The following is a 21,237-nucleotide window of genomic DNA, read 5'->3' as shown; positions in this document are numbered from 1 at the left end:
CAAAATTGGTAACAGATTTAATTTATTTTTTCAATTTAACCATATAGACTAGTGTTTTCTACTAATGCAGCTCTATAAATACTCCTCTCTGCTAGAAGGAGATACTGCTGGGACAGCTAGCATTAATATGTGGGTGGAGGATTTAAGGTAAATAATTTTTTTTTAAATTAAAGAAACTAAATTCAGCAAAAAACGTCTTGGAAGTATATTTAAGCATGGCATATGCTTTGCTTTCTTTATGATGTAAATTATAATATAAAGTAGTATGTTTCAAAAACTAGACAAGTAACTACAAATGACAATTTCACTTTGATTTATCATGTGTATACAGACATGCTAGTTTTTTTTAACATCTGAATTCTGCATCTTTGTTTATTTGCAGTGACATCGCTCCTTTGTAGCACTACACTGGACAGGCAAAAAGTAAAAATGAAAAAAAATCAGATGAGAAATAAAAAACCCTCCACATTTAAATGTGAAAAGCATGAATGAGAATTTGATCTGTTGTTTGGTGGACAGCTTCTTAAAATATGTGTGCAAAGATAAATTGGTCATCACTGAAACTGATGGAGAGGTTTTGGAAAATGGGAAGAAATGAGGTGGGAAAAGAAAACTGAATCAGAGATTAATCCAAGGAAAGAAGTTGAACAAAATACACACTTGAATGAGGCTTATGGGAAGTAAGGGCAAGATAACAAAAATGCAAGTACAACAATTCGTGTATAGTAAGAACCTTGTGTCAGAATTTAAAGATAGTGAAATTGCTGTCATGGTAAGCAAAGTTATTCTTAAAATTACTTTGTTATTTTACTGTTTGAATCTTAACTGTTTATAAATCTAGTGACAGGAGAAGGAGAGGGTAAAGCTATTGAATACTTAACATAGATAGCATTGCCATTGTTACATTGCTGTGTTGTGAGAATAGTAAGGCCTAGCTGATTTCATTCAACACAGTGTTTTTAAGGCACTGCAAGTGTAACAACAACAAAGCTGCCTGTTTATTCAGTGGGGAAGGAGGAAGAACGTAGTGTCCTTTATATGTTATTACAAAATACAGGTGGTCATGAAGATTTCTGGGATGGGATTTCTGGTCAAAGATGAAAGGAGCCTTCTCAGCCGTCAGGGGCAGGGCAAAGATGCCCTGGTCATTAAACAGCAGCTGTGATTGGTTAAGGGAAGAAATTTAAACCCAGGTTTCCCATGCCTGTTGTATGTTATATTGCTAGGGTTTATTTTTAATTTCTTCTTGGAGTTCATCCTAGTTCAAGAAAACTGCCTTTTGCCTTGTACTATGTACATTGTTGTTTCCCTACTCGCTAAGTTTTGCCTGCGATCCCTGTTCCAAGATTTGAATTTCAGTCTGGCTCAATGCCTACTCTTTGCCTGTGTTTCATTTACCAGCCAGTTCAGATTGCTTTGTGTAAGTGACTTGGGTTTTTCCCTCACTTGCACACATCCTGTCACTTGCAAGTTTTACCAGACATAGTATTTTCTGCTGCTTAGTAGTTTTTGAAGAAATATGTATGACCAAGAATTTATGGGGTCTGTCTAAAATGTTTTGTGTTTCCATACTTTGTGTTATTTTAAGACCTATCAGTACTGGTACCTAGTTTGTATACAACATCAATATACTTTATGATTGCATGTAGTTCTTGATTTTTTTTTAATGTCTCATGAGCGGATGATGTGGTTTCTTAGTCAAAATGTGCAGAAACTAATAGAGTGCTTTACTGAACTATAGCTGTATTATAATGACTGTTTCCATTAATTATCTGAACTTTCAAATTTGATGGAAAACTGTCATTTTGACAACGTGTAGTTTCATCCATTATTTTTCTGAGACATTTTGGGGGAGGGAAGGGCGAGTGAAAATGGCTGCTGAGTCTGAAGTTGCTTGTTTTCCTTTAAAAAATTGGTGCTTTTGTGGTTTTTTTGTGCTTACTCAAATTCAACATGAAAAGTAAAGGTGATCTATGGCTTACTCTTTGAAGAAAATCTTTGATGCAAGTGGTATGGATCTTAAGTTTTGAATGAAAAGATGAGCATACAAAATATGCAGTAACAAATTGAAGATGTTTGCAAGGGAATTTAGAGATAAGACAGGTACTCTTTTGGTATATTTTTTTGTGCCATGATATTGCAGCTTTTACTGCCTATGTTAAAGTGTGCTGTAACTTTGACGTTCAGCCAATCAATCTGGAACTTAGGGTAAAGGAAGTAGTCTTTTGAATATCTTGTATTTTTATTAAAAGCCTTTTATGTAAATATATTGAGTGTTAATATAATGACTTTAAGAGCTGATTTCTAGTTTTAGTTGGTCCTAGCATAGACCTTGTTCTATGTTTCTGTTAAAAATTACCTTGCAAACTTTGGTCTCACTGAGAAGTGAGCTATTTCATTGTTCTATAATGATGCTGGTTATCCCTGGTTTTACTGATTAGAAAACTGAGGAACAGAAATTTTGAATGGCTTAATCCAGATCTCAGAACAGATCAAGGACAAAGTTGTGAAAGGAACCCAGGTTCGGTTCTCTGGCTTTTAGTTTTAAGTCTCAATCAAGACAATGTAAGAGATCTTGAAGAGTGGATGTTGAGGCATTCGGCTTGAAGCTTTGTTCTGGAGGTGTTGAGATAGTAAAAGCATAAGCTTTGAAGCTTTCCTTATGGTCTGAAGTTGTGGAAGCAATTTTAAAGGTATTAATGTAATGCAAAAATGAAGACCTCACTTTATAGTAGCATCTGGCACAGCAGCATGATAGTACGATTCAGAAATATTCAGTCTCTAAAAGAATATCACTACAGATTTGCAATCAGTTAAGAATCAGCTAATATGAAAGAGTATTAACTTTACAAAAAACCTCAGTATTTTGGCAAGAAGTGCTGTACTCATCCTGTCAGTTTTCATATCTTTGTACATTTGGCTTCCTAGAGAACTGAAAAGGTTATTTTTGGCTTAGTGCCCAAGGCTAAAAATGGCTTCTGGAATCTTACAGCTCAGTTTGGTGTTAAACAGTTCTGTGCGGTAGTAATATAACTGCAGTAATTGGTAGTCTTACTGAAGCATTTTAGTCATGCAGTTAAATGTTAAGCTGTGGGAGATGTGGCCATGTGATCCCTCCAAGATCCAGTTTATCAGAAAAAATTAAGCCATGTTTATCTATGAAGCAATGGTAGCCTGGAAGGGTTACTTGTTAAAGGGAAGTAAGAATGAGTGTAAGGGTTAGCCTTTACAGGGAAAAACTCTAAAATGAAGAAATAAATCATGGTATTGCTATGGAAATAGTGAAGCATGAGTGTTGCAGTTGAGACTATACGTGTTGGGAACAGAATGAGTCTGTGAAACTTCCTTAGGTTTCTAGCCAGTACAGTAGGATTTACCATTCAAAGTGTATATATATATAAATATAAATAACAAAACCCAACCCAAAAACCACCCTCTTCGAGAAACAAGTAACCAGCTACTGTATGTGAATGTGTGCTTATAATAAATGTAGGCTCCTGAATGATTTCTGAATAGTTACATAACCAGGAGTTTGGAAGCGTCAGGACAATAATGAGAGGCTAACTATTTAAATCTGAAAAAACTTACACCAGTAAAAGGTCTGAAAAGGAATACGCTTATGGAAAGGCTGGATATTGCTTTCCTCTACATCCCTCCCAGATTTGTTAGCTTTCTCCCAAAATATTTATTCGAACAAGTGGGAATATCACATGGCGCTGCAGGACTTTTCTGACTAGAATTTTTATAAAAATGCAATTATCTTTTTTTTGTGGGTGAAGTCAGCATGGACAAATTCTACACGAGAATCTGTGTTGCTTTATACATAGCTCATAAACATCCATAAAATGCTCATTCTAAAATCTCCTGAGAAATCAGTATTGGCTTTTTGTGTTCTGAATTTGCACTGTAAGCCTTTGTTTATACAGTAGTCTGGAAATATGGCCAAAATAAAATGAGCTCTGATAAACCTTGTGATCACACAAATTTGAGATGGCTAGATCAGTTAATGACTCTGCAAAGACTATTCTGTATCGGTGGTAATGTTTGAGAGCTATCTGCCTCCAAAATTACTGTTTCTAAACCACAAATGCTTTTGTTCGAAACTATTTATGAAAAAGAAGTGTTCCAGATCAGCTTCTGTAGGATACCTGTGCTCAGTCTGTAGAAAGGTTGACTTTTGCTTACCTGGACTTTGCCAGTTGTCCTAAATACAACTCTCTCTACAACAGAATCTTTTGTTTCATGTTTTGATGTAAACAGCTTAGACTACTTAGCTATTTCTTGCTTACAACCTCTAACCTAACAGTTTTATAGAATTTTTGCTATTTTGAAGAATTATTTTTCATGCGATACTTAGTGAAGATAAATCACCTTCTCAGTTAACAGTATTTGAAGGAATTGGATGGTCTAAAAATTTTCCTTCCTTGTCTAACAAAAGCGTCTTATTTTTCAATGTTCTCATCAAAGAGAAATAGAAATATTTGCAATTAGGAGGTATTCTGCTTATAGTTGAATCATCTTGAATTGAACATAACCACTATACGTCTTTCCTGTGGAACAGTATAATTAAATCCATGGGAAGCAGTCTTACAAAAAGGAAAATGGTAGAGAGCAGTAAAGCTGTTAAGGTTTTTTTCTGTATTGATAGAAGCTGCTGCCTTTTAGAGAAATGTTTGTGATATTTCAAGAATATTTAGTCACTTCTGTTGTTCTTTACCAGATGTATCTCACCTTATTTCATGCTGCTGTTTTCTTTCTGGGGCTAGTGGACTATACTTGTTGAAGCATGGAATAATTTATATGACTTAATACTGAGAGACTTTTATGTTGATACAGTTTGACCCTCTGCCTAATAGTGGCCATAAATTTCCCTGACTGAGTCTTTGTATCTAGATAAGAAATTACGGCTTATATGTACTGTCTCAATTTTAAAGTACACCAGTGACAATAGTATGATTAATTATACATTTCCTTTGGAAATAAATATAAGAAACTACGTGCACTATTTTGTATTTTAGCTTTGACTTTTGGTCATTTGTTTTGTTCTAATCCGCTATATCAGACATTCACTCTTCTGTAGTTGTTTGTAAATTAATTTTTACCTTTATTAAACTAAAAGCTTTGATTAATGAAGAGTAATTCCTCTTACTCTAATTTAAGATGCTACTGCAGTTGTTCATTTAGCTTCCTACCAGAAGGTACTGCCCATCTAACTAGAGTGATGAGACTAAATGGTGATGAAGGTGGGTTTAAACTAACTGTACAAGCTCTGAATTGCTGTCTTGAGTAGCTGGCACATGATTGCACCTGCTGCCCCTGTTCTAGGGAAGGTTGCTGCCAACCAAGGAGTGGATAGCAAAGTGGAGGCTGCTAATATCTTACATTACTGTAGTGAATGTTGCAAGGGCTTGTGGGTCAGTCCTAAACAGATGAACCTTTGGTGTTCTGCTGTGAAATATGATTTCAGATCCCAAATCTTGTAATTCCGTGAAACCCTATAGTTTTTTTGGGTGCTTTAACCTTTTTATTGTCTTTCACTTAGTTATTAACTCAGCAGCTGAACACAGCAATTTGTGAGGTGCTTTGCAAATACGTCAGTTGGGTAATGTGCATTCAGCTTATTTATCAGTAGTTGCTGTTAATGCACCCAACTTTTCATGATAGTCATTTGTGCCTTAGGGTTGGTGGGAGCTCGTGTTTATCACTCCGAGCTTACACTATCACTTCCCAATACTATGATTGCATTCTTCTATGTTGTATTTTTAAGTTTTCATATGACGCAGGGTTAAATACAAGCTTAATTGTTTCTAACCTGCGATATGCTCCACACCCTAATGTATCTATAACTTGGTCTTGCTGTTACTTATAGTACCATTAACATCTGTCACTTGCAGATTTTATCAGCAATGGCTTTATGTTCTAGGGGGAAAGTCTCAAAAGTCTTGACTGATGTTGGGTTGTGAAGAAATAAATCTAAAAATTTTCTCATACAAGATGCTTAATTATCTCCTTGAGGATGTTGTTCAGATTCTCTGAGTAGCTGTCAGATAAACGCTCTACAATCAAATAAAATTGACTGATATTCTGGTATAAACAAATCAAAAAGACTGTTCTGGTAGACAGTATGTTCGCATGAGATCATAGAATATGATTTGTTTCGGTAGTGTACAGGTTTTAGCTTCTGACTTCTTTTTAAAAAATTATCAAAATGATGATGTTGGGTTTTTTCCTTGCAATAATTTTACACCATTTCCTTTGGTGTTTTGCTATATGAAGTTAGGGACATAAAAATGAAGGTTATTTCAAATGTTGAACGTTTTAAATTAAATAGAGGGAAAAGTTGCTTTTTAATTAAGAATTCCTCCTTGAATGTTTGTTCTAGAATGGATTGCTTGATGATTCTGTTTATAGAAACAGGATGTTTTGATTTTATGAAATGTGGATTTCTTGGGAACTCATTTTGAGAAACTTTGTCTGCCTCCACCCTTGGTGGAATGTAGATGACATCAGATTTTTTTATGTACTGGTGCTACAGCCAGTACATAAAGACCAGCTTTAGAAGTGTCAGTGACATAAAAGGAATTGCATGCTAAGCGGTCTTACTATTTAAGGTGAATTGGTGGTATGATGTCCAGCTGATCATACCTAAGGCAATAGTAGACTAGTAGGTGGTTTGGATTTTTACCTATACCATTTTTAAATATTCTAAATGATTGCAGTGTAGGTTCCACTTTAGATCATTTTGTGATTTTTCTTAAACATACCCCTTCAGTTGCTTTTCTTGGATGGCAAAGCTGTGTTGTTCACTTATTTTGGATGTCTTATCTGTGGTTTTCTCTCACTTGTGATAATTTTGGTTCAACTGGAATTTGATTGAGTGGTAACTTTTCCCTTTGGGAACTTTGGTTAAGATTTAATTACAGCTTCATAAAACCAGCTTCTTTAAGCAGAATATTTGTTTGTAAATAAAAAGGCAAGTATCAGTTAAAATAGACAGTTATTTCATAAAAGCCTTATTTTAAATTTGTATCTAAATTTTATGGTAATGTAGGATAACTCAGGATGGAAGGACCCCTGGAGATCACCTAGTCTAACCACTTGTGCAAACCTGGGTCAAGTATGAACCCATTCAATCTGTTCTTGCCAGCTGAAACATATTTCATTTAGCTGAGGCATTCCCAAGTATCTTGAACTCCCAAGTATTCCCCTCATGAATTTCCAGCATCATCTTCATGAAAGAATACCCAAGGTGATTAATTTTTTTTTTTTACAATCTTACTTTGCATCTATGCAAAATGACTCAGACACCTTTTGTCTGCTGACATATCAACCCATAAACCTACGTGTAGAGTTTTGCTCCAGTTGTGTATTGACAAATTCTGACATACTTTGTATCTATTACCAAATGCAGACTGTCATTGTTAGTGAGTCTAGGGAATACTGGAGAAAGAATTAGGTTAACACATTTTGGAAATGCTTTTACAACACTTCAAAACAGAATGTGATGGTCTTAGTTATTGTTTTAAACTCTATTCTGGGTACATTGTGGTTTCTTAATTTGAAAGACATTCGCGAGGAACTTGTAGCATTGAAGACTGAAATGCACAGTAAGAATATTAGGAGACACAGTTTTGTTTAGGTTGAGATAGTGTGGGGGGTTTTTTTCTTCTCTAAGTTTTGATGGCAACTGTGGAATACCTGTGTTTAAAATTATTAAACTGTTTAAGTTGCATGGCAGTAAATTTTGCTTATTTGTTCTGTGTTAACCTCAGTAGGCAGCTAAACCCCACAAAGCTGCTCACTCACTCCTTTCTAGTGGGATAGAGAAGAGAATCAGAAGGATAAAAGTGTGAAAACTTGTGGGTTGAGATAAAGACAGTTTAACAGGTAAAGAAAAAGCTGCACATGCAAGCAAAGCAAAATAAGTTGTGTGGGTTTTTTTAAAAAATTTGGTATGCAAATACAGGTAGGGTGAAAGGTAGGCATAACTGGAGTTATTGACAAAATCCTTTCTGATCTATGTGGGATCTTCCCTGTCTGGAATTTCTAAAACAAATGATACTTTATAGGACTAGGTTATAGCAGTGTAAGGTAGCTTACTGTTGTCTTTTATCTTCATAAACCTCAGCACAGGTTTATTCAACCTATTTTCTTGGAAAGGTCTCCTGTCATGCTGCTGTATTTAGCCTGATGATTGCATCTGGATTCAGTTAGTTCAAAAGGAGTTTCAGTATGTCTGTCACTGTGACTGTAGTAGTATAGATGTCTGTATAAATAATGTGACTTTGCAATTACAGCTGTTGAAAGATAGTTATTCTTGCTCACTAGCTGGTACGTATGGTCTTGCATGTTATCCCTTGATTTTAATTCTTACTTTTTAGACTGTCTTAGGGGAACTGTAGTGCTATGTCGGCAGTAATGTAAATAATAAAATGTTAGGAAAATTTGTTCTTATATTCCAGTATCTGAATGTTTAGTTTATAGCCTACTCTACTGCATTTATGCAGTCCAGTAGCATGTAAGTATTTCCTTGGGAGATTGCTCTATGTTCCTTAATTTTCATTTGAAATGTTTGTCAGTCAGTGTACCTAGCAGAAAATCAACTGGAGGAAATCAGTGTTTAAATAATACCATTTGACTGCATCATCTGAAATGTTTTTAGAGACTTTCCACTGGATTTCCAGTGTGGAAATAGGTAGTTTTTAGACATTTTTTTTTTTTTTTTTTGAGAAGCTTTGGCACTTAGTCTTTCATAAAACTACCATGTAAGCGCTGAACTACAGATACACCTCTAGACATTTTGACTGCACTTTACTAATTTGGAGTAAGTTATGTAGCATGAATCTATTGTTTTAGTAGTTAACTTGGAATGGCAGAATGAATGCATCTGTACTGTATGTTAGAGTAAGATAGCAAGGCTGAATTTTGGCATACCTGCTGGGAATTTGCTCCCCCTTTTGCTTTAACCACAATTTTTACAGTAATGAAACTTGTTAATTTGCAGAAGACTTGCATCTTGGTGCAGATAGCTACTGGCCTCCCTTCTGACACTAAGGAAAAATGAAGGGAACTGAAGATTGATCCCACCTTCTGTTTTTGCAGAAAAACAAATACTGATGTGCAACCCCTTGAAAAGGGGTTTCTCTGAAACTTTGCTTTGTTTTTCAGTTGAGCAATAAAGTGGATCTAATTTGGAATGGTTATTTAATAAAGTTAATGAAAATGAATGCATGATTACCTTGTTTTCATCAGTTCTGTTTTCACTGGCCTGTGTTACTTGGAAGTGAAACTTGAAAAAACAGTTTTTAATACCAAACAGTAACTTTCAGCTCCTAAGGGAAGGGTATTGCATTGCACGCTTAAATGCCTTCTTACTTGTGACTGAATCTATTAATTTATGACTGTGTGGAAAAATATTTTGTTATTTCTATGTACCTTTTTTGTATGGAGAGCGCCAAGTGATCTGTAATTGCCTACCTGGTATCCTGCTTCATGCAGGAGATAAATATGAAAATCAAAATGAACTAATTCAAGTTAAAAAAAATAAATACAAATAGACCATGTGGGATACCATAGCCCCAATATCTCTCTGACCAGTGATTTACAGTATTACATACTTCTAGCAAATGGCAAGAGTAATTGTGTAATCATATTTCCCACAATGCTAATTTGAATTTCAGAGTAGATTAATTTGCCTGTTTGTGCTTGTGTTTTTTTATTGTAGTGAAAGCTTACTTTGCAAGGGCTAGCGGACTCAAAATTTCTGAAGGTTATCAGATCAGTGCTCCTTGTTTTTCTGAGACTGTCTGACCAATGTATGTGTTTCATATTTGCTTGTAAAACTTTGAGAAAAAAATAATATATTACTGTTACACACACACACACATCAGACAAGGATAAAAAGTATCTCTCTCATACTCAAGTATTGGCCTCTTTAGCCTTTGTAGGGTAGGTAGGGTACTTACTTGCCAGATAAAGCCACGGTTAAGCCATGAGAATGTATTTCCTTAACAAACTATTCCCTGGGGTAACTATTCACGTAAAACCCCATTTGTTTTTAGTTTCATAATTATATGCAGGCAAAATATTTCAAATAATACTGGCTATTGAAATTACTGCTTGCCAGAGTTTTGTATAAAACAGTTTCTAAAACAAGGTTGTATTTGAATAAAGAACTGCCTCAGTCATTGTGCATTGTATTCTCTTGTTTGCAGGGGTGTGCAAGCACGTGTCCATAGATATGCGAGAGAATTATGTACACGCACACACACACTTCAGGCATATGGACTTAAAATTTGGATTTTCATTTTCTTGTAGCTGGGAGAAAAAAAAGGCACCTTTTTATGTCCATAATTTGAAAATTAAAAGTCTTTCTGATGTAATCATGGGGGCTTTTCAGGTGAGTTATGCACAATTTATTCAAGGAAGTTATGTATTTCATTCTGAACTTGGTTGCTACTCAGAATACATCCTTATGGAAGGTGTTATTTTTACAGTAATTTCTGCATGGTCACACTTTAATGTGTTTAGATGGTAATGTAGCATTAGCTATTTTATTACATAGTTATGTATGTCATATAGTAATGTTACATAAAGTATGCAGCTGACTGCCTATTTAAGTCCCTATTCTCTGTTTTTACAGAAAAAATAAATACCAGTAGAATATGAGCACCTCAAAATTCTACCCTAATCCTTTTTCATTTTGTTTGCGACCTTGTGCAATTGTTTCTATAAGTATCTCTGGTTACAGTTTAGCAAGAAAAAAATATATTTTGCTTTTCACTTACGATTTCTGTAGATATTTCCATGTAAATTTTAGTGTTGTGTGTATCGTTATTTTCAAGATTTTTTAGGGCCTGACAGGAGTTACCTGTCTTATATATGCCAAGGTATTTATGACTATTTTGTTATCTGTTTTCTGATTCCTTTTTGATATTACCATAATATTTTGCCTTTCATAGCCAAAGGAAATGTCTTCATACTTCAGATACTTGATTGCATTCTGTTCCTCTGTGTGATGAGAAATACTGAAAGACAGTATTTTACATGGATTTAATATAATTGAGTTTTTTTTAATGCATATAAACATTAATGAAAAAAATATGTGCCTTCTCTGGGCTGCTTTTTGTATCATAATTGTGTTTTTTAACAAAATAGCCCCTGGCCACTAACTCTTCCTCTTAGATGTCAGTGGATTACTGCTGCTATGTTACTTAAAACACGATGTGTTAGTCTCTTATTCAAGGTTTAAATATATGAATCCTATAGAAAAACTGCATAGAAGCTGAAGCAGTTGTAATCTGTTAAATTTCAAGTCTAACAGAGGTAGCTTTTACTTTTTTGTGTGGGTTTTTTTTTCTTTAGGCATTAAACCCTGAGGCAGGTGTAATGGATGAAATTAACAGTGAAAGTTTTGTTACACAGTTATTGGTTTCTCCTTTGGATAGAACTGTATTATTTAATGAGATTTGTTCATGTATACATTGGCAATTAGCACAATTTTTAAGATTAGATATTAAAAGCAGAGTAGTTGGTGATGGGCTCCAGTCATGTTACTGTTACACATTTAAAGGGTTTTTATTTTTGACTCATTCTGATCTCATAGACCGACTGCTGTTTTAGGAGTGTATTTTCAAATTTTGTTGCCTCTAAAAGTTGGTGTGTTCTCTGCTGTGCATTACAGCATGGTAAACGGTGATAGTAAGAAGACTTGACCTTTTGGATTCTTGATCTGAGTTAAAATGCTGCTGTAGTCATACTCAGTGTGTTTTCAACAGTCTGATTTTTTTTTTTTCCTGACACTAGTTAGAATATAACAGGAGGATGCCTATAAAAGATGCTATGTTCAAAGTATCATGTCAAGCATACAAAAAAAAAATCACTTCCTATTCTGTTGAAATAAGAAATTAGTATTTCTGTCAGGGCTTTGAAGGAGAGAATGCCTAGAGTAACTCTAATCTTATATTGCATTTTGAAATATGACTGGATCTAATGCTTTTGGAGCTGCACTTAAGTACCTTACATTTAGCCATTGCCCAGATTTTGTTTTAATAACTAGTACTGTTTGGGGTGACTTTCTCTCCTTGTTGTACATAAATAAAGAGGTAATAAATTAAGTTTTTTTCCAGTTCAGAGGACTTTAAGGCTGACCTTGTTTTGACAGTTAAGTTGACAGGATTACATAAATTAACATTTACTTAATGTGATTCCCAAAATACTGTATTAACTAGAACAGAGACTTCAGGTTTATTTTTTTAATATAAATTGGACATAGGCAAGAAGTTAATTTACCTTAGCAAAATTATCATGCAAAATTAAACTGTAGCATAATCACATTTTTAAAGGTAATATTTGGAGCATAGCTGTTGCTTTAAAAAGACACATGTAGTTTTAATTGTTGTAATTTTAGAGGGATTAATTTTTTTTCTGATGCTATGTGGAAATCTGCATTACCTGATATATTGCAAGAAAGTTTTAATTAACGCCTCCTTTTAGTGTAGATGTGCCTCCTTTTTTTAGGTGATGTCATAAAAGCTCAGCTGCAGCCCTACTGAGGAGTACAGAGAGGTAGTGCAAGAGGGGGAGCCCAAATAATACCCTGCTCTGGCCTACTACAGGCCTCTCAAAGGCCCATCTCCAGAAACCCAGCGGAGCACAGAGACACAAAAGCAGGAAAAGAACACAGGTGAAGGACTTGGAGGAAGAGATGATCTCCCTGGATGCCTCAGCCTGATTATCCAGGTGTGAGACCCATAAGGATGAATCAAAGCTGGAGCACCTTTTAGACCAAGAGGGGTCTTGCCTTGGGAAATGGGCCACACTGTGGGCTGCAGGGGAACAGCATTTTGGGATTGCACAGGATTTATTATGGTGTGCTTTGGAGATGAACCAAATATGGAGAGGAGTGATTTGAGGAGGAACATAGGGGTATTTAGGGCATAAAAAAGGCCAGTGCATACAGCCTCAGGGCCTCATGTCCAGATGCCAGCAACTGGGGAGACATGAGTGTCTGAACTCTGCTGGAGGGATCCACATCATGCATACATATGTGTGTGTATGTATGTGTATATATATATATATTTCTTACTAGCCAACTTTCATCCTGTTCAGTCAGAATGTGAGCAGGATGAGGCTGTTGGTACTGCCTGTGATTGTGAGTGCTCTGTGTGTATGTCATTGTTATCTGTGTGGCCAGTTGTGTATGTATGTATATGTGTGCTTTGTGTGCATCTGCCTACTGGGAATACGTTTTCCCTGGCTATTGGTTGGCCCTGGAGGCATGGAGCTGCAGTAGTTTATCTTCTCTCAGGCTGTCCAATCTGACTGGATACCTTCCCCTAATACCTTTTCATTATGGCAGGTATACTGGTTTTGATGTTTCAGTATTGATGTTTTTTTTAAGGTATCTTAATATGGAAATTGGAGAATATTTATTATTACAGATACAAAGTATTTGATAGGTCATCTTCTATATTAGTGTTTAGTTTAAAAAAACAAGTCTCCTGCAGGAATTGAGTGAAAACAGTGCCTTGCATAGACACTCATCACTTGTAATATAAAAGTTCAGGCATGGGTGAATGTCTTAACATGGGAAATCACCCACTGTGAAGCGACTTTGATTTTGCTAACTTGTTACACATTCACTTGTGTGTGTGATTAATTTTATTTAAAAAAAAATATTGAGTCTTCAGTAGTACAGCACTGCTCTCAGTAAGCAGGAAACATGAGAATGTGTTTTAAAGCATGAGAAAAACAATGTCACTTAAGTATGACATCCTTTCCACCAACACTACAGCAATTTAAAACTGGATTGTGTATTTGCAACAGAATGTGTCAGAGAAGAATTCTGCCTTTCCAGGGCTGTCCCTTAGTTATGTAACTTTCAGTCTCTGTTTTTTAAATATCATTTAACAAAGTATAACTAGGGCTACTGAAAATCAGGGTAATGTACTGCTGGTACAGAAGTGTCCCTAACTGTGGTGGCCGTACATGCTTAAAGTGTCTTTAGACAGCCTCTGGAGCTGCAGGAAGGGGGACTGCTGCAACAGCCAGGTATCAGCATGGCTCTGTAATGACAAGATGTATGTAGACTATGCAATGTGAAAGAAAAGCCTTCGGTGTAGGCAAAACATTAATCAATCTTATTGGATATGTAACATTCATTTCTGTGTAAAAGTTCACTTGGGTATTCCTTATAAATCCTTTCTGAAACAAAGGTATGGAAAACCTTTTCCCTCTGAATTTATGTTGCTGAACTTTCCACATCAGAGAAACTTTGGTTTTGATCTGTTGGAATTGGAGACAGAAGAGATCTTGTACTGATTTTTTTCACTTCAGACAGTTTGTCTACAACAGTAGTTTCTAAAGTGAAAAATATTAATTACATAAAAGTTTGAAAGTGCTGTTCCACTCAAACTGTTTACAGATCCTTGACATGAAACCTGAGGATTTCCTGAAAGAACATCCTTTTTCCTTTTTGACGACTAAAAATACAAATAATGGCCCGAAACAAAACCAACCTCTGTGTGTTAAGCAGTTTTCCAAAGGAGAGCTATTCTAACTAATCCATAGGTTCTAGAATTATTTTTTTTTAAGAACAAGACTTTTTCTTTTCTCAATCTTGCCTGTTTCAGATGCTCTTCATAGATGAATGTAAACGCAGTAGATGAACCCTGGGTACAGGAGGATTAAATTTATCCAGGTAGGATTGACGAGTTATAGAAGAATGAAGTTTTTAAGAAAGTTACATGAATAAAATGTCAACTTCCCATTTTTAAAGGAAAAGTTAGACGTGACAGGAGTTGTGCAGACTGCTACCTAAAATACAGACTTTGGTCAGAAAATTTGTGGGTTTTTTGGAGGGGCTGAAAAACTTTGAGCACCTTGTATACCTTTGTTCCTTCTTACTCAGCTGCTTAAACCAAATGTAGGAGTGCTTCCCTGTACTCATCTAGAATTGCAGTTTTCCTTATTGTACAGGGGTGATTGTTGTGGCAGGCTTTTGCAAGGCTTGCTTCTTATGGCTTGTTCAGTGTTGCAGCTGAACTTCTAATGAGATATGCTTGTGGAAAGCATATACAAGAGAAAGGTAATAAGCAAGCCAATACTTTCTGGAAGAAGTGAAAGATACCTATCAGTTAAAAGGTGAGAGATGGTAATATGGGCTCACAATGCTCCATGGATGAGGAACATAACACAACTGTCTATTTTTCATAACTGATGAAAGAAGCCCCTTTCACGAAAAGAGAATTCCTGTGAAGGATTGGTTCTGAGAATGATTGTCTCTGCAGTGGTGGTTGAACCTCCCTAAAAATGCCTCAAGGCCCTTGTAGTGTCAGCTTTAAAAAATCTGGAACATCTTTTGCTGCAGTGACTGTCTTTGTGGTCTGTTACCTTACCAATAACTGAATGTAATTTGTATATTAATGATGAAGTTATGTGCGTTTTATCTAGCCTGCTAGAGTTTGTCTGTGCTAGAACATTATTGCTTTCTCTAAGTTCCTAATTAATAGCTAAGAATTAGTGAATATAGCTGCCTTTTCTGTATGTTGAAAGTCTGAGGATTACAATTGTATCTTAGCTGTACTTGAGAGAATTCATTAACCTCAGAATTCACGTGACCTGTTTATTATTGTTATTCCTAGTAACAGAATAGGATAATTTCAGAAGTAATTTTCTCAGAATTGTTTACATAACAGTAAGCAGGCTTGAGGGAACAAAGAAAACCGGGGAAAGCACATGGCTGCTATGAGAGAAGCAGGAGGAACTTGGGAGGTATAATGCAACCAGATTAATTTAACTGAGGATGTTTTTTAAATAGGGGTAAATTCATTTGCTTATCTCCACTTTGAAAACATAATGTAACAGATTGGTCCAATTCTTTTGTGTTAGAAGGAACTTAAACTTCCTACCCAGGACTGTGAGATGGAGTAGTGAGTTGTAATTAGCAGCTTTTGAATTGTGTAAGTGATCTTTTACATAAGTGTATGTATACATGTTGGAAGCGGTTTTATCTTACACCATGAGGCACTGTTGTTTTTTAAGAAAAGAGCAACATATTTTTCATTTGTAATTCTGAATATTTTCTTTTCACAGCTCATAAGCATTTTTATGAGTGTGATTAAATGTTATACATTTGGGTTTTTTTCCCTGTCGTGGAGTCTTATCCACTGAAATTGTCTGCACATCTGTAAAAGCAACTGATTGTTATAAATCTTACACTGTTTAAATATGTTTTCGGATCATTAATTTCAGTTTATTTTATCACTTTGCAGAAAACTCAGAATATTTGTTAGAATATTTGTCTGGAGTAGTATCCTACAGGATCTTCTCATGTTTAAACAAGATGGTAAGCCATTATACTATTGGCTTGACTTTCTGTAATGTAAGAATATTAAAATCTCCCTGGCACCTCCTCAGTTAAGTTTTGAAATGGTTTTAAAAATCCATTCATCATCTTGTCACCAGGGAATTTGTCATTAATATTCCATAAATTTAGTAGTGAATTGTGGTATTTTTTAAAATACCTTTATTTTTGAGGTGGCAAAGTTTAGATAAATATGCTTGATTTCAAAACTGTGTTAGACGTTTTATGGCTGGTGATAATAATTGAAGCATATTGAGCAGAGTAGATACTTGCCTAAAAGATTTGGCTAGTTTGTTCTACTAGAGGTATTTTATTTATTGTGAAAGTGCTTTCATGTGCCTTGGTACCACAGTATCGTTAATGTAACAGCTTTATCTGGGTAATTTTTTCACTCTTTATATGAATAATCTAGACTCTTAAAACAGGTACTTGATTTAAATACCTGGTTTATATTGAAGTTCAGAATTACTCTTGTGTTAATTTAAAAGCAGAGTATATTTTTGCATTGTGTTTGGAAATATCTCAGATGGACTATTTGTGAACTGGAAACAAGTTTAAAGTCCTTTTCTTGCTTGCTTTTTTTGGATTGTGGCTTATCAGGACTTCTGTGCCTTGCTAGTAGAGACATTTAGTTTGCAAGGTTTTGAACAAAAGGAAGGTGGGAAAGAAGGTAGGTTCTTAAGGGTTATGCTGAGGTCCCTGACTGTGGCAGTGCTTGTGGTTTTCTTGTGGAATTGTCTGAAATTAATGTGAATGAAGACAGGACCGCTGGGGAAAGAGGAAAAAGCAAATAAAGGCATACACTAAAAAAGACAACAAACCCTTCAAATAACATAGTAGATTAATACCCTGTGGCTGGCCATAATGAACAGACTAACCACAGTATAGAAACAGTTTCTGGATAATGTTGATAGCCAAGGCTAAAATAAACTTTTTTTTGACATGCAGTTATTTCGTGTGGTATCTAAATTCCCAATAGAACTGAGACTTTTTTATTATTGAATATAGTTGCTATTAAAAAGCACACAAGAAAAGCACAGGGAAAAAAAGCATTTTGACTAATTAAATGAATGCCTAGCCTCTGCTTGTATATAAAGCAATGCAAAACACTTTTTAATTCTGAGAAATAGCGAATAAAATATAATTTTCTTAAAACTTTTTTGACTTGTTTAATTATGGGTTGAAAATTATCTATTGGAGCTATAATAGCCAAAGCTAAGCAAGGATGTTGTTGTTTATTCCCTAACTTTGTATATAGTTAGATATAGCAAAAGTTTCTATATTGGCACTAGTTTATGGACTGCACTGTTACTATTGTTAATATCTCTGTACCAATACAAACTAAGAATTGGATTTTTTCTGAATTTTAGTGTTTACATTTAGTAAATGCTGGGCAATGTAACTCTTCAGTCTGCAGCAAAACAAAAAATAAACTTTCTGAAAGAGTCTTGGATTCTTCAGGCAAAAGCTCGCTTTCTATCCTGGTGTTTAGAACAGTGTTTGTGTATGGTAAAGACAGGGAGTCTCTTTTTCACCCCTTCCCTGCCACTTTCAGCAGTATTACTGTGCACTTTTTTCCTCCTCTAAATCCTTTTATAGCCTTTCTACCTGATAATTTTCCTTTAGGAAAGTAAGTTACTGTAGAACATATGTCTGGGGTAAGACAGACAAATCTGGCTTTCCCTTATTAGTCTGGCTTGCATTACTTATTAATATGGATAGTAAAACTCCCCTTGCATTTGAAGCAAATAATGTGTGGTACTGTTGAAAAATGAATTTCAGGACAGTCAGATAGTCACTGTGTCTCCAATCCCTGTCTTGTAAAACAGATATAACATGAATTTTTACCTGGTAGAAGTCTGATAAGACAAGTGTGATAGAGAGGGATGCAGGATATCTCAGGACTACTGAAAATGTCAGCAAGATGCAAGAAGAAAGTGCTGGAATGTATAGGGAAAGGTGGAAGAAAGATTGGAACTAAGAGTGGGGGAAAGATGGGTTGTATTATAGTGGGAAAGAGTAGCGCTGCCCCTCACCACCAGCCATTTCAATAGTTTGGTAGAATTTGCAGCTACGTTAAGCTGTCATTGAAGTTTTTTTTCCACACCTTTTTTTTTTAATGACTACCATATACAAAAGATGCGTTTATTTGATCATGCTTAAATGCTTTTAAATAAAAATACAACTAAATAATACAATAAAAATGGTAAAACTAAGCAGTCTCAAAAGCTTGTTGCTTTTTGAAATTGTATGTGTAAGGATCTCGGGCTAATGGATATTCAGGTAGGCAGATAATGACCAGAGGAATAGTGGAAAGGCAGAGAATTGAGCCAGCTTAATCTGTCTGAATCAGCTGTTCCTAAAACCAACAAAGGTGATCAATAATGAAGCAGTTATCCCTGTTGCAAAACCTGCTGTGATGATTCACTGGAAGAAATTCTCTGGAATGCCAGGCAAACTGGGGAGGGGGAGTTGTTGAATAAAGGCGCACAGGATATATTGGAGCACCTAAGGGGTGGAACTGGGCATGGAACAAAAGAGTTTGGGGCTTGTAAAGATCTGTTAAGGGATGGTTAAGGCAAGGGCCGCAGATGGAGAAGAGAAGGATCAAAGTGAAATGGGGAGGAATGAGCATGGGGAAACGAGAGAAGGAAGGAATAAAAGGGGCCAGTTGCGTGTAAGCAGGCAGCTGTTTTGTACATTTGCCTGGTGAAGCCTGTTGCCTGATCACCACAGCTTACCCTATCCTATTGAACCCTTCCCCCTGCACCCCGCCCCCCCCCCCCCGTCTTTCTAGGATGTGTGTGATCTGTTAGCAGAGTTCAAGCTGCACTAGTCAGCAAGCAGGAGGACAGGCTGAGAGAGATGGTAGAGGGACTGAAATTCTGGGAAGGTAGCTTTTGGAGACACTAGTGAAGGCTTTTTTTGTCTTTAAGCACTGATCCTTAGGAATAGGGTGGACCTATCTGTGCTGTGTTTGTATTATTCTGTCCCCTTCTATTCATCTATGTGTTTGTGGTAGAGATGTATTATCTACAGTGTGTGTCTCTGTCCCGTTGGAATTGCTGTTCCACCTTGCTCCTTGGAAAGGTGTTAGGGAACAGCTGCTCCAGACCAGGCCAGAAGAGGACGGAATCCACGAATCCCCGGGTATACCAGATTTGGCTACCCCTAAGGTGTAACCTTTTTGCTTCTTCAGTTGTTAGATGTGAGGGATCCCTTGTAGTGTTTGCTGCTCTCAAGTGTTCTGTATCAGAATTGTACCTAACAGCACAGAGTAAAACTTTCTGTGTTGGAGGCCTGGTATTCAAAAAATGGTTAACACCCTGAACTCTGTAGGAATTTGATATGCACTTTGGGTGATAATCACCTCTGAAGGTTAGGGTACTTTCACTTTTGGATTTTAATGCATGTAGAGTTCTAACAACTTTCTGTAACAGCATATAAATGCTGTTACTGATTTAAGTGTACACAGTATCTTTTAGTACAACTAAGTACTTGGAGGGTTGTTTTAGTAGTCTTTAGTACTTTTCTGTTATTGCCATACTTACTAGAAACAAATAGAAAGTGATAATGAGGGAGAGAAAGGTTGAGTGCTTTTTAGGCAGAACACATGAGAAACTGCTGCAAAACTGCTTTAATACAAACACTGGTAAATGTGTAAACATGAGTAGGTAAGAACTGTTTTAGGATTACTTCCATTCCTAGCCCTTATTTCCCAGCCATTTCCAGAAGTGCTGTTAATATGAAACTTGCTTTCTGATGAAAATGACAGAAATTAAGTTTCCTGTTGGGTATTATGCCTTCCTTGCAGTTGTCCTTTCACCATAAGGAGGCCAACTAATGAACTTACCTGTCCGAAGGGATTAACCTGCTATACAGCTGATTTGTGAAGCACTATGTGTGTCAGTGAAAAGAAAATCTGCAAGATGTAGTTGGATATGAGTTTGTTTTATGGTTTTCATGGTTTTATAGTTGGATTCTTCAGGGGTAACTCTGGAAATCAGTTTTCTCTGAAAAGGAAATAACAGTGATCATTTCATATTCTTACATTTATTTTGCTGTAAACATTTCTGAAAATGGGAGAAATTATTTGCGTGAGAAGAGCTTGCCCCTCCATAATACAGGATGAGATTAGTAGCGTGGCATGAATTTCACAAGGCATTTCTGATTATTAAGTTCTGGTTTTATTTTTAACAAAAGGTATCTTGTAGATTTGAGGTCATGATTAGTCTTGTTAATAGACACAATGGCTGAAGTAGAGAGCTTCTATAAATTCTTTATCTCAGAAGCCTGGACAGTTTGTTTTATACCAGTTTTATGCAAACCAGTATTCTTAGAAAGCTGGTTCTGAATTCTTAGAATACTTAGTCATCTGCCCCTGCTCTAGCTTAAAATGTAATGCTCTCCTGCTCCATTTTACTGTTTACTTTCTCTTTGTTGACTGAGTGTTGGGTTATCATGCAGTAATGGAGAGATTAACTCGTTTGTCATCTCCAGATTTATTAAGTAACTTTTATGTTGTATATTGTGACAGTATGCATGGCACCAGGTTACTTCCTCTGGTTTTAGATGTTCCTTAATAAACAAAATGATATAACTTTGCCAAGTAGTGTTGCAAGACATGAGTTTTACCAGCTCTGGTTGAGACACAAAACATTGTTATGGATTTGACAGAAAGTGTAAACATGATCTATAAACATTGTAGAAGTGTTTGACTGCCAAGATACTTAGCCTTTTCCTTGCACCTTACTGATTTAAGGCAACTCCTTCTAACAGCAATGGCATATTTTACGACAATTTGCCACTTGTAGCTTAAAGTCAAGATTTTCAAACAATTTGTTTGGAACCACTCTTGATGGACGGTTGTG

The 21,237-nt window shown here is 35.9% G+C and overlaps 1 protein-coding gene across 7 annotated transcripts in view; it reads left to right on the top strand.

Moving 5' to 3' along the window:
- The window catches only part of LRCH1 (leucine rich repeats and calponin homology domain containing 1), a 133,313-nt gene that overhangs the window by 8,833 nt on the left and 103,243 nt on the right, over positions 1-21,237 (top strand). The window contains exon 1 of one of the 7 annotated variants that reach the window (XR_008820340.1): positions 16,275-16,348. The exons of the other annotated variants lie outside the window; for them this stretch is intronic. The gene's annotated coding sequence lies outside the window, so the exon portion shown is untranslated. Of the gene's footprint in view, positions 1-16,274; positions 16,349-21,237 lie in introns of those variants that run through there. 7 annotated transcript variants of the gene reach the window in all.

The sequence above is a fragment of the Falco biarmicus genome, chromosome 2 (assembly GCF_023638135.1).
Source record: "Falco biarmicus isolate bFalBia1 chromosome 2, bFalBia1.pri, whole genome shotgun sequence".
Classification (NCBI taxonomy): Eukaryota; Metazoa; Chordata; class Aves; order Falconiformes; family Falconidae; genus Falco; species Falco biarmicus.
The sequence above is the reverse complement of the archived record's forward strand: the minus strand, read 5'-3'. Positions and strand labels throughout refer to the sequence as shown.